Source organism: Mustela nigripes, chromosome 4, assembly GCF_022355385.1.
Source record: "Mustela nigripes isolate SB6536 chromosome 4, MUSNIG.SB6536, whole genome shotgun sequence".
NCBI classification, from domain to species: Eukaryota; Metazoa; Chordata; class Mammalia; order Carnivora; family Mustelidae; genus Mustela; species Mustela nigripes.
The window spans coordinates 79,288,107-79,301,175 of record NC_081560.1 but is presented as its reverse complement, the minus strand read 5'-3'; the positions used below and the strand labels follow the sequence as shown (position 1 = coordinate 79,301,175).

Here is a 13,069-nt window from a genome sequence, read left to right as displayed (position 1 = left end):
CTTCTTATTCTATTCTTTTTTAATTTTTTCCCTTTCCTATTTTAATCTTTGTAACAATTTTATCTTATCAATACCTTCTTAAAAATATTTTTAAATTTTTATTGTTATAGTCATATTCTGTTCCTTCATTGTATTTAACCTTGTGTTTTGTATAAATATAAGTTTTTCTTTCTTTAAAATTTTGGGATACAGTTTCTTCTAAGAGATCAAAATACACCCTAAATCTAGCATATGGCTTTGTTCTAGTCTCCAGGCTGATCAAATTCTCTCCTTTTTTCTTTCTTTTTTTTAACCAACTTCTTATCAATTCCTTTTTTACAATCCTTTTAAATTTTTATCTTCATAGTCATATTCCATCCCTTCATTGTACTTACCCTTATTTTTGTATATAGATAAGTTTTTCTTTCTTTAAAATTGTGGGATGCATTCTCTTCTAACAGACCAAAATACATGCAAAATCAAGTGTGTGTCTCTGTTCTGTTCATATATATATATATATATATCAGAAAATTTGACAATCTGGAAGAAATGGATGCATTCCTAGAGACATAAAAACTACCAAAATTGGACTATTGCATTTCTATACACCAGCAAGGCAAAAGAGAAATTAAGGAGTCAATCTCATTTACAGTTGCACCTAAAACCATAAGATACCTAGGAATAAATCTAACCAAAGAGGCAAAGAATCTGTACTCAGAAATTGAGGAATACACAAAGAAATGGAAATGTGTTCATGCTCATGGATTGGAAAAACAGATATTGTGAAAATGTCTACGCTACCAAGAGCAATCTACACATTTAATGCGATCCCTATTAAAATATCATCAACTTTTTTCACAGAACTGGAATAACTAATCCTAAAATCTATAGGGAACCAGAAAATATCCACAAATAGCCAGAGAAATGTTGAAAAGAAACCAAATCTGGCGGTATCACAATTCCAGACTTCAAGCTCTATTACAAAGCTATAATTATTAAGACAGTATGGTACTGGCATAAAAACAGACACATAGATCAATGGAACAGGATAGAGACCCCAGAAATGGACCCTCAATTCTATGGTCAACTAATCCTTGACAAAGCAGGAAACAATGTCCAATGGAAAAAAGACAATCTTTTTCACAAATGGTATTGGGAAAATTGGACAGTGACATGCAGAAGAGTGAAAGTGGACCATTTCCTTACACCACACACAAAAATAGACTCAATAGATGAAAGACCTCAATGTGAGACAAGAATCCATCAAAATCTTTGAGGAGAACACAGACAGCCATCTCTTCAACCTTAGCCACAGCAACTTCTTCCTAGAAACATGGCCAAAGGCAAGGGAAGCAAGGGCAAAAATGAACTCTTGGGACTTCATCAAGATCAAAAGCTTTTGCACAGCAAAGGAAACAGTCAACAAAACCAAAAGCAACTGACAGAATGGGAGAAGATATTAGCAAATGACATATCAGATAAAGGGCTAGTGTCCAAAATCTATAAAGAACTTATAGAACTCAACACCCAAAGAACAAATAATCCAATCAAGAACTGGACGGAAGACATGAACAGACATTTCTGCAAAGAAGACATCCAGATAGCCAACAGACACATGAAAAAGTACTCCACATCACTTGGCATAAGGGAAATACAAATCAAAACCACAGGGAGATACCACCTCACACCAGTCAGAATGGCTTAACTTAACCAGTCAGGAAATGACAGATGTTGGAGAGGATGTGGAGAAAGGGAAACCCTCCTGCACTGTTGGTGGGAATGAAAGCTGGTGTAGCTACTCTGGAAACAGTGTGGAGGTTCCTCAAAATGTTGAAAATAGAGCTACCCTATGACCTAGCAATTGCATTACTGGGTATTTACCCTAAAGATAATACATGTAGTGATCTGAAGGAGCACGTGCACCCAAATGTTTATAGCAGCAATGTCCACAATAGCCAAACTATGGAAAGAACCTGGAAGTCCATCAACAGATGAATGGATAAAGAAGATGTGAGATATATATATATATGATGGAACAATAGGCAGCCATTAAAAAAACAAAATCTTGCCACTTGCAACAACATGGATGGAACTAGAAGATATTATGCTAAGCAAAATAAGTCCATCAGAGAAAGACAATTATCATATGATCTCTCTGATATAAGGAATTTGAGAGGCAGGGCAGGGGGTTATGGGGGGGAAGGGAGGGAAAAGTGAAACAAGATGGAACCGGGGAGGGAGACAAACTAAGACTCAATCTCAGGAAACAAACTGAAGGCTGCTAGAGGAGGGTGGTGGGAGGGATGGGGTGGCTGGGTGATGGACACTGACGAGGGTATGTGCTATGGTGAACACTTTGAGTTATGTAAGACTGATGATTCACACACCTGTACCCCTGAAAGAAATAACACATTATATATTAGTTTAAAAAAATAATGGGAGGCCTTTAGCTAGACTCACTCAACTATGACTCCAAGGCAGACAAAGCAGGTCTTGAGTTCTTTGGTTTGATGACAAGTTTTAAAACAAGTTATAAGGAAAAGATAGGACATGTGTAATTCCTTTGGCTTTTATGGCAGCCAAGGAAGTACAGTGCTCAGGACTCCCCTAAGAGAAAACCAGCTGCAAGTAGTGTAGTCAGCTGATGGCCCTTCACCAGTGCTCTCTCCCAGGGCAACTGGATGATTAGCTGTGGCAGGGATACCTGTGTCCTGTCATTTCTTTCCAATGCCGAACTCAATCATCTTTTTTTTTTATTTTAAAGATTTTTTAAATTTATTTATTTGACAGACAGAGATCTCAAGTAGGCAGAGAAGCAGGCAGAGAGAGAGAGAGAGGAGGAAGCAGGCTCCCCGCTGAGCAGAGAGCCCGATGTGGGGCTCAATCCCAGGACCCTGGGATCATAACCTGAGCCAAAGGCAGAGGCTTTAACCCACTGAGCCATCAGGTGCCCCTGAACTCACCCATCTTAATGTCTGCTTTCCAGAGGACTTGAATCGACTCAGCTCCCAGTGAATTTTTCAAGAGCTAGGTATGAAGGATATCTGAGAAACTTTATTGCATAGGGATAATATTCCTATCTGTGACAGTGTCTAAGCATAAGGCAATGATGATAAAGAAGGTGGATGTAATGTAGGGCAAGGAGAAGGAAAGCTCACTTCTTCTGGCCTGGAAGGTTGTGGACAGAAGTGAGATGTAGGGAAGGCTGACTGGAAGAAATGCATACAAACGTTCTGCTGGGAGAAGTACTCTGCCATAGGACATAGGGGTTCCCGCATTTTCTTGCTGGTTATGGCAAGAATGCAAAGCCTTGACTGCACTTACCTGGGCCATTTCTCAGGGCTGTATTGGAAGCAAACAACTTTAAAGGATGATATGATGTATCCTTCCAGAACAAAGACAAGACTTAATGGAAAAGCAACAGATTTCCCAAGATCAGTGTTCTTCAGCTATGAATCAAACTCACTGGATGCTCAGTAAACATGTAGGCTATTTTCTGTCAGCTCCATGGGAATTGTTGGCAAAGGTAACCAGTGCCAACATCATACTCATGCTGCTTGCTGTTATAGTAAAATCCTTTGTCTCTGACCTGGAGCTCTGTGTCTTCTGGTAGCATCTGTGAAACAAATAACAGGTTACCTGTTAACTTGAACATAGGGTCACATCTCAGGCCTTGACACCTTCTCTCTCTCAGTTGCTTTGAAGCTCTAAAGTATACAAAGATGGAGAGGTCCCTGTGGGTAGAAGAATTCATATCCCACCTGGAAGAGTTAGAGAAGGCTGCTTTATAAATGACCCATATGGCCACTTGGAACTAGGTCTCATCCAAGAAACCTGGTGGCATGGTGGGAGATTATGTTGATAGAGGCCTGGACATTAACTCATAATGTATACGTGGGTCTCCCAGAGTTGAATCAAATTATAGAAAACCTTGTTGTCCTTGTGAAAAGAAGTGAAAGATAGTCAAGTGTGCTAGTCAGTTAACTTATGGGAAGAGATGGGGTAGTACTGCGGGAGGACTACTCAGGCTAAGCATTTCATGGTGGCATAGCCAGATCCCAGGACAACTTAACACCAGAGACTTTGGAGGTGGAGGTTGAAACATTAAGACCTTAAGGGAAAAGAATATTTTAATGCCATCACAATTCAACTCAATATCCTAGGAGCTCAAGGACCCTCTAAGTCATGGCTTGGGTATGAAGACACAGTTATTAACAAGGACTCACCGTGAAGACACAGTTGTTAACAAGGTATGAAGGTACAGTTATTAACAAGGAGGTGTTCCTTCCCACATATCCCTGAGTACTTTTTTTTTTTTTTTTTTTAAGATTTATTTATTTATTTGGGGCGCCTGGGTGGCTCAGTGGGTTAGGCCTCTGCCTTTGGCTCAGGTCATGATCTCAGGGACCTGGGATCAAGCCCCACATCAGCTCTCTGCTCAGCGGGGAGCCTGCTTCCCTTCCTCTCTGCCTGCCTCTCTGCCTACTTGTGATCTCTCTCTGTCAAATAAATAAATAAAATCTTAAAAAAAAAAAGATTTATTTATTTATTTGATGAGAGAGAGAGAGAGAGAGTGAGAGAGGGAATGTAAGCAGGGGAGTGGGAGAGGAAGAAGCAGGCTTCCTACTGAGCAGGGAGTCCAATGCGGGACTCGATCCCAGGACCTCGGGATCATGACCTGAGGTGAAGGCAGACACTTAATGACTGAACCACCCAGCCTCCCTCCCTGGGTACCTTTGAGAAAACTTGGGAACTTGGGAGAGACAGTACTTGGCCACCTGAAAAACTGAGCATTAGTGTCCAAGGAGGACTCTGGACTACCTGAAGGACTGTCGGACTCATTTCATCGTACCAAACTGAAATCAAAAGGGCTAAGATGTTTTCCTGACACTTGGAATCCAAGAGCTTGTGGAAGAGAGCCAGGCATTGATAAAGAAACCACAGTTTCTCTGCTTATCTGAGTTGTAAAGCGAGTAGACTTGTGGCTCCATTTTGTAACATGCTGGCAGAGGAGAGCAGAAGGTAAAAATATTAGAACAGTTAGGTGTGTTTGTTAAGATGTCTCAATTGCTGTATAGCGTAGAATGTATACGAGATAATCCAGTTGTCTAGAATGTCAAAGAAGAGAGTCTTTGCGGGGGATTTTCACAAGGGTAATAAGATAATTAGTGATGTAATTTGGAGGGGTTCCCTCAATTAAAATATAACAATGTAAGTATAAAGAATGTAACATGTAACATGTAAGTATAACAATGTAAGTATAAACAATTGGAAGGAAAATAACATGAGGCAGGAAGCTGGTATTGAAAGCCTGAATTGGGACAGCCCTTCTTGCAGAGAGATCTTCCTTTAAAAAGATTTATTTATTTACTTACTTACTTGAGAGAGAGAGAGAGAAAGAGAGAGATAACAAGTGGTAGGGGAAGGGACAGAGAGAGATGGAGAGAATCTTTGCTGAGCAGCGACCCTGATGCCGGGCTCTATCTCTCGACCCTGAGATCATGACCTGAGCCCAAATCAAGAGTTGGACGCTTAACCGAATGAGCCACCTGGATAGAGATAATTTTACAGAGAGAGCCTTGCACCAAACCAAAGACAGAATCTACCACATCCCTCAAATACAGTAGATGAACTGATATATGTAGCAAAAGAAACAGTGAGCTCCTCAGTAAAGTGCATCAGTTTTTCATTTATGGATTCTCCGAAAACACTTTATAGTATTTTTTTCTGCTATGTGGTGATATACCATAAAATGTGGTAAAATGAACGCAATTTTAAGTCTCCTGTTTAGAAATGCTTTGACTGCTAGTCTACATATAGATGTGACAAACCGGAATAAATAAATTCACAGAGTTCCAATGTGTGTCCTCTTTAAACAGAATTAATTAGTTGAAGAAATGAGGCATTCTCACATTTAAAAATAAACTCAAAGCTAATTTTCAGATTGTTACCAAGAATATATGTGCAATATCCCTCCTGACAGAGTAAAACTGATACAGCAAACATCCATTTCTGCACACATCTTAGGGACTGGTTTATGTTTGACATATTGTTCCGTTTATTATAAGTCTGCCTAATAAAAAATGATATTCATATAGGCATTTCATATTTAAGAAGATGACATTCCCCCCAAAATATATTAGCACTAGGATTATTTCGCATGTAATTAAGTTTTGAGGACTGAGACGACATTTTATGATGACGTAATGCAGAACACTGTATAAAGGGACAGGTTACACTCCTTTGCAAACTAATTTGGCATCTCAAAAATATACTGTAGCTAAGGGGATCATATTGTAGACTGCGACTGGATTATTTGAAGAGACTGTAAGAATCTGCAAATGATATGTCCCTGACAGACTTCCCCTACATGAACTAGCTTGAATTCGGCTCCGGCTCTGTGAGAACAAAGGTCATACAGTGTGCAAAGCAGGAGGAGGAAGGTCCTGGCATCTGGGAACTCAGGAAGGGGACAAGAAAGTGGAGAGCTGGCCTGAAGGGGATGACAGAAAGCATTTTTAAACTGTCCCTTTTCTTGAATAAAGGGAAAAAAACTATAGGGAAAAATGGCATAAAACATCTTTTTATTTCCCATTTTCTTTTTTCTTACACCTAGGGGAACATTCTTCTTTGTTATTTTAAGTCTCTTAACCAAGGCCTGAACTTTCTCTTCAAGTGTTCCTGTCTGAAAAAGCCAAGTAGTTTCTTTCCTTCCCTGGTTTCCTTCCCCCACCTCCGCCCCATTAAACATGTCATTTTAACAGTTCAGGTGACCCCAGATGACTTTTAGCTGGTTGACTGATACTGCTTCTGTGAATTCTAGCCCACTAAGTTCTACCACAGTTATTAGCATTTTAAAGAAGGTTGTTGGATAAATCAAAGATGTCTTTCTCTGACAGAATTTTTTTTTAAGATTTTATTTATTCATTAGAGAGAGAGAGAGCACAAGTAGGTATAAGCACAAGCAGGCTCTCCGTTGAACAGGGAGCTCAATGGGGGGCTCGAATCCAGGACCCTGGGATCATGACCTGAGCCGAAGGCAGCTGTTTAACGAGCTGAGCCACCCAGGTGCCCCTTTCTGACAGAAGTTTTAAGATGAGACTAAAAGACTTTCATATACACAAAATGTTGCACATGCCACCGGGGTATATCATTAAGTCTGGTAGGTCTTTGTGACTCAGCTAACCTAAAACTTCTTTAGCTGATTATCTTCACCAAAAGGTACCAAAGTTGGGGCGCCTGGGTGGCTCAGTCAGTTGAGTTCCTGACTCTTGGTTTCGACTCAGGTCATATTCTCAGGGTCATGAGATTGAGCAATGTGTTGGATTCTGTGCTGAGCCTGGCACCTGCTTAAAAGATTCTCTCTCTCCTCCCTCTGCCCCTTCCTGCTCGTAATCTTTCTCTCTGTCTCTCTCTAGAAAAAAAGAAAAGGGGTGAAAAAAAGATGCCAAGGTAATTCCCTGAGGGAGTCATATTTTCAAGAAACGGTAGATAGGATTGGGAAGAGTAGAGAAGCTATACACAAGGAAAGAAATCCTGGCACATTCTTCACAGCACACACAAAACTAATCTCAAATGGATACATATCTATATGTAAGAGGTAAAGCTATAAAACTTCTAGAAAAAATGTTGGAGAAAATTTTAGTGACCTTGTGTTTGGAAAACTTTCTTAAATTTAACACAAAAAACCTAAAGTGTCAAAAACTGGAGTTAATAAAAATGTTTGGTGCTAAGACATCGTTACCAAAGGAACAAAAACACACAGAAGACTGAAATATTTACATAATCTAAATGTAACAAAGGCTGTGTATCTAAAATATGTAAAGAATGCCCACAGCTTAACAGGAGGAGAAACAACCAAATACAAATGGGCAAAATATCTGAACAGTCACGTCCCCCCGAAAAACATATGGATAACAAAAAAGCACATGAAAAGATGCTTGACATCATCAGTCACTGGGCAAATGCAAATGAAAAATTACGATAAGATACCAGGCCACACCTAGTACCTGAGCAAAAAATCGAAATGACTGAATATACCAAGTGTTAATAAGGATTTGGAGGAAATGGAGCTCTCGTACACTACTTGTGGAAACGTAAAGTTGTACAATCACTTTGGAAAACAATTCTTTGCAAGTTAAATACATACCAACTACACAATTTGGAAACTCCATTGCTAGGTTTCTACTCGGGAGAAATAAACGGCTGAATTTATCAGAATCTTGTACCTGAGTGTTCAAAGCAGTTTTAGTTGTAATAGCTGGAAACTGGAACAACAAAACGTCCACATATTTGTCCATCCACCATAGTGGAATACTCCTTGGTAATAAAAAAGAACAAATCGCTGAGACATTTGACAATGGGGCAGAATTGGAAATTATTATGCTTAATGAAGGAAGCTAGACAAATAGAGGATATACTGTATTGTTTCCACTTCTATACAGTTCTAGAAAACATAAACTACTCTAGTGTCATAAAATGGATGGGTGGTTGTCTGGGCCAGGGCAGAGGGAGGGGTGGAGAGAGAGAAATAAATTGAAAGGGGTCATGAGGACATGTTGCCAGTAATAGATATGTTCATTATCTTGATTGTTGTAGTTTCACAGATGCATAAATATATATGAAAACTCATTATATATATAATATATATAAGCTCATTATATGTATATATAATATATATAAACTTATTATATATATTATGTATATATAATATACATATGAAAACTCACCAAACTGCACACTTTAAATATATACAGTTTATTTTACATCAACTCTGTGTCAATAAAGCTTTAAAAATAACAGTTTAAAGATAAAGTAGTTTGGCCGCCCTACCAAAGAGTGTGATTTTTCTCTGCAAGTACTTGAACACAATCTTTGGAAAAGATATCCCATTTTATAGGCCCAAATAATGTTATAAATGGTAAAGCATTCCAAAATCATCTGGTCCAATCACTTCATTTTACATACTCGGTAGCCAAAATATATTTTACATATTTGGAAGCAGAGAAACTACATGGGTTTTCTAAGTTATCTGTCAACATGAGGACCGGAGGGCCATTCTGCTGGCTTAGGCTAGGATACCTTTCATGCATTGCTGCAGTTTTTTGCTCTACTGTCCATGAGACCAAATTTCCTAATATGAACAGTGACAAAACTGACAAGGAACAGACATTCCAAGAACACTCCAGAAGTGTCCCTGCTTCTGCCATCTGTTCTTTAAGAACTGCGTGATAAGAAAAAATGTGCTGTCCTTTTATGTCTTATAAAATGTAATTCTGAATACTCCTTTTGGTGTCAATATTTTACCCTTTTGCTTCAAATATGTAAAGTGAATCTTTAACCACAGTTAACATATTTTCAGAAAGCTTGCCCAAATACTCCTTTCTCATAAATTATTGTACCGAAAGGTCAAACACGCAGCATTTACCAACAAAGTAAGAGACTTTTTTAACATTGCCCGAGTATAGTGTTTTGCCAAAATTTGGACCTTTTTTTTTAAAGATTTTATTTATTCATTTGACAGACAGAGATCACAAGCAGACAGAGAGGCAAGCAGAGAGAGAGGAGGAAGCAGGCTCCCTGCTGAGCAGAGAGCCCGATGTGGGGCTCGATCCCAGGACCCTGAGATCATGACCTGAGCCAAAGGCAGAGGCTTTAACCCACTAAGCCACCGAGGCACCCCCAAAATTTGGATTTTTAAGTCTAGTGTTAAGTCTCTAAATTACCGGTTCAGGAGATGTTGAGTTCCTTGCCCATCCCGCACCAGTGGTACTAATTTTAATTTAAACTTTTCAATCTGCTTGTTGTTGCCTCAACAGATGATGTCTGTAGCAGATGATGCCTTTTTCCTACTCAACAGCTCTCTCTCCCACTATCTTTTTTTCTTATAGGTATGCTGGTCTCCTAGCACAGGGTTAGAAACTACCTTTCCTGGATTCCTTTATATAGGTGCTGACACAGTCTTAGCATGGAAGTCTTCTAGAGGCTTTGGTGTGGGTGGCTGGATGAAGCGTGTATAGAAAATCTACCTCTGAGTACTGCCTTTAGCACGTTTTGTGAGAAAAACAGATGCCTTGACCAATCTGCCTGAGGGCAAAGTCAATGCCCAGGATAGCAGAAGGGAAAGATGGAAATTACCTGAGCCACTTAGGAATTCAGAGGGTGAGGGGCACCTGGGTGGCTCAAGGGGTTAAAGCCTCTGCCTTCAGCTTGGGTCATGATCTCAGGGTCCCTGCATTGGACTCTCTGCTCAGTGGGGGGCCTGCTTCCCCTGCCTCTCTGCCTGCTTGTGATCTCTCTCTTTCTCTGTCAAATAAATAAATAAAATCTTTAAAAACAAAACAAAACAACACAATGAATCCAGATGGAGAGCTCACAGGGCCAAAGGTAGACTCAAAGGAGGCAACACTGAGAGCTATAGAATATTCCCAGGCCTGAAAACCTAATGGAGGTTGCCCTGATGAATTATATCAAACTGCTTTGGATGGAGACTCCATTTTACCTACCATTTTCCCCCTGTTCGAAACAGAGTATCTGTAAAAACTCTTACCCTTTGTCTATCCCATCATTGTATGTTGGATTGCTTCAGTTTCACAGAACCACACATGGAAAGAAATCGTGCCCTAGTGGTATGTGAAGGATTATACCAAAAGTCTCATCTGCACCTGATTAAAGGCAGATGATAAGATTTGGGACTTTTCAGCTGACACTGTAAAAGAAAGAGAACTTTGGGGACCTTGAGATGGGATAAATGTAATCTGCGTTTGGGAAGAACGTAAATTTGGAGGGGGGGCAGGGGATGGATTGTGTGCTCCAAATATGGCCACATCCTAATCCCCAGAACCTGAATATATGTTGTATTCCATGGTGAAAGGGACTCTGCAGATGTATTTAAGGTAATACATCTTTAAAGAAAGAGATTAGCCTGGATTATCTCCATGGATCCAGCCTGATCACATGTACCTTAAAAGCAGAGAAACTTCTCCAGTCTGAAGCAGAGAAATGCAGCAGAGAGTCAGAGATGCCAAGAGTAAGGAGGACTTAACGGTCCATTGTTGAAACTAAATACAGAAGGCAGGGGGCAGGTATCTCAGTCCTAGAACCCCAGGGACCAGAATTCTCCCAATTACCTGGATGAGCTTGAAAGTGAGTTCCTCCCCAAAGCCCAGGCAGCTGGTGCAGTGATGTTGGTCTGTTGAGATCTCAAGCAGGGAGTCGAGCTGAGCACGTACCTTGATTTCTGACTGATAAAAAATCACAAGATAATAAATTTGAGTTGCTTTGTGCTGGTTAAAACCCACCACCAACCATCAAACATGTAAAAGAAACTTTTCAACTATTCTTTCAAATTGGGTTGAATTCATGGAATCGACTCCAAGGGCTCATTCTACTTGTCACTAGCTTTTGTTGGTTGAAAGTTGAGTAGATCATTTTCTTTTCTCCTTCTCCAAGAACCTATTCTGATCCAGAGACGAAATCCCACCTACAACTTGGAAAATATAAGCCAGCAGTCATGATAACTTATATAAACGTATCATAGCCACTTTTCCCACATATGATTGTATACTTAACTTTAGATCTTTTCCGATGTTTTGGAATATTTGTTGATGAGCTCATTTTACATGTTTCTGTTCATGCTGAACGTCTCTATCTGTGTCCGCTTTCCTTCAAGTATTAGCCCAGTCAGGTTGCTATAAGAAAATACCACAGCCTGGGTGGCTTAAACTGCAAACATTCACTTCTCACAGTTCTGGAGGCTGGGACGTCCAAGTTCAAGGTTAAGGTCCTGTTTGGGTCATTTCTAGTGAGAGCCCTCTTCCTGTCTCGCAGACAGCCATCTTCTTGCTGTCTCTTTTCCGTTAAATTATTTTCTCTTTCTGCATACCATTTATCACTGCTCCCTCATTGTGGCTTCTCCAGATTCAAGTGTGCTTTTCAAAGCCACCCTGAGCAGGAGTCTCGAGATTCATAATTGGAAGTACACTCCACAACATTCCAAACACTCGAAATGCACTTTCAAAGCTGGACGCTGAGTGTGTTTCAAGTTGCATCAAGTGAAAAAAAGTAGGATTTGGAATTTTTCCGGTCAAAACTGTAAACACATTCTCAGGACAAATACAACTCAATTTTTCTTTATTCATATAACTTAATGGCATGCTTAGCATTTCTATACTTTAGGAAGCAAAACGGGTGCATGCTTTTGTTCCTTTGAGTAACAGGTAAGAGAGTCCTAGGGACCGCAACTGTTTCTCCACGATTCCTGGATTGGTAACTGAGTAGATAGCCAAAGGGCAGTTTCAACGGGCTCATCAAGTACCCCACGAAAATAGGGTGCTGTATTGTACAGGAATGCAAGTCTGAAACCAGTGGAAACAGTTATCATTAATGGCATAACCATATCATAAGGCTGCCAGAAACAACATCCCTAAGCTTCTGCCAGATTTCTGCTTTAAAACACACTGAATGGGCTGTTTAGATTTCCATACCTGTGAACGACCTATTCGTATCCTTTGCCAACTTTTTCTACTGGATCATTTTAAAGAATTCTTTAAACATTAAGTATCCACTCATTCATTCACTCAATAATTTAAGTACCACAAAAATAAAAATAAGTAAAAATAAATAAAATATGGTAACTAGTTACTGACCCAAACAACAAAATCGGCCTTGGAAACAAAACTCCCAAAGAGAGATTCCCTTAACACCAAATCTCATTTAAATGACTTCTCCAATGAGATTTAATAAAAATAGCAGAGAAAACAGTCATTTACATATATTAAGGTAGATGTTAAGGCCTGCAAAAATTGTAACCATCCTACGAGTTACCCTTACAAAAGCCTTCATCACCCCTCTTATCTGGATGATGCAGCTTTGAAAGGCTTTTCCAGCTGCTGGTCCTACAAACATGATGTGGCAAAAATAAGCCCAAATGCTGCAAGGGAACGAGATGAGTGGACATTTTCCTCCTTGAGGAAGTGGACTTCTGAATTTCCAAAAAAAAAAAAAAAAAGAAAGAAAGAAAAAAGAAAAAAAGGGAAATGGAATGCTTTTCTAACTTCTTAAAGAACACCAGCACTAGCCTAGCATTGTA

At 39.7% G+C, this 13,069-nt stretch overlaps 1 long non-coding RNA gene across 2 annotated transcripts in view; it reads right to left on the bottom strand.

The window, feature by feature from the left end:
• The window catches only part of LOC132015107 (uncharacterized), a 50,716-nt gene extending 38,859 nt beyond the window's left edge, over positions 1-11,857 (bottom strand). The window contains exons 1-2 of one of the 2 annotated variants that reach the window (XR_009403549.1): positions 11,109-11,857; positions 3,304-3,595 (exon numbers count right to left, since the gene is read on the bottom strand). This is a non-coding gene — a long non-coding RNA (uncharacterized LOC132015107). The remainder of the gene's footprint in view (positions 1-3,303; positions 3,596-11,108) is intronic. The other variant, XR_009403548.1, reaches the window with a different exon arrangement.
• Between the last annotated feature and the right edge of the window lie 1,212 nt (positions 11,858-13,069).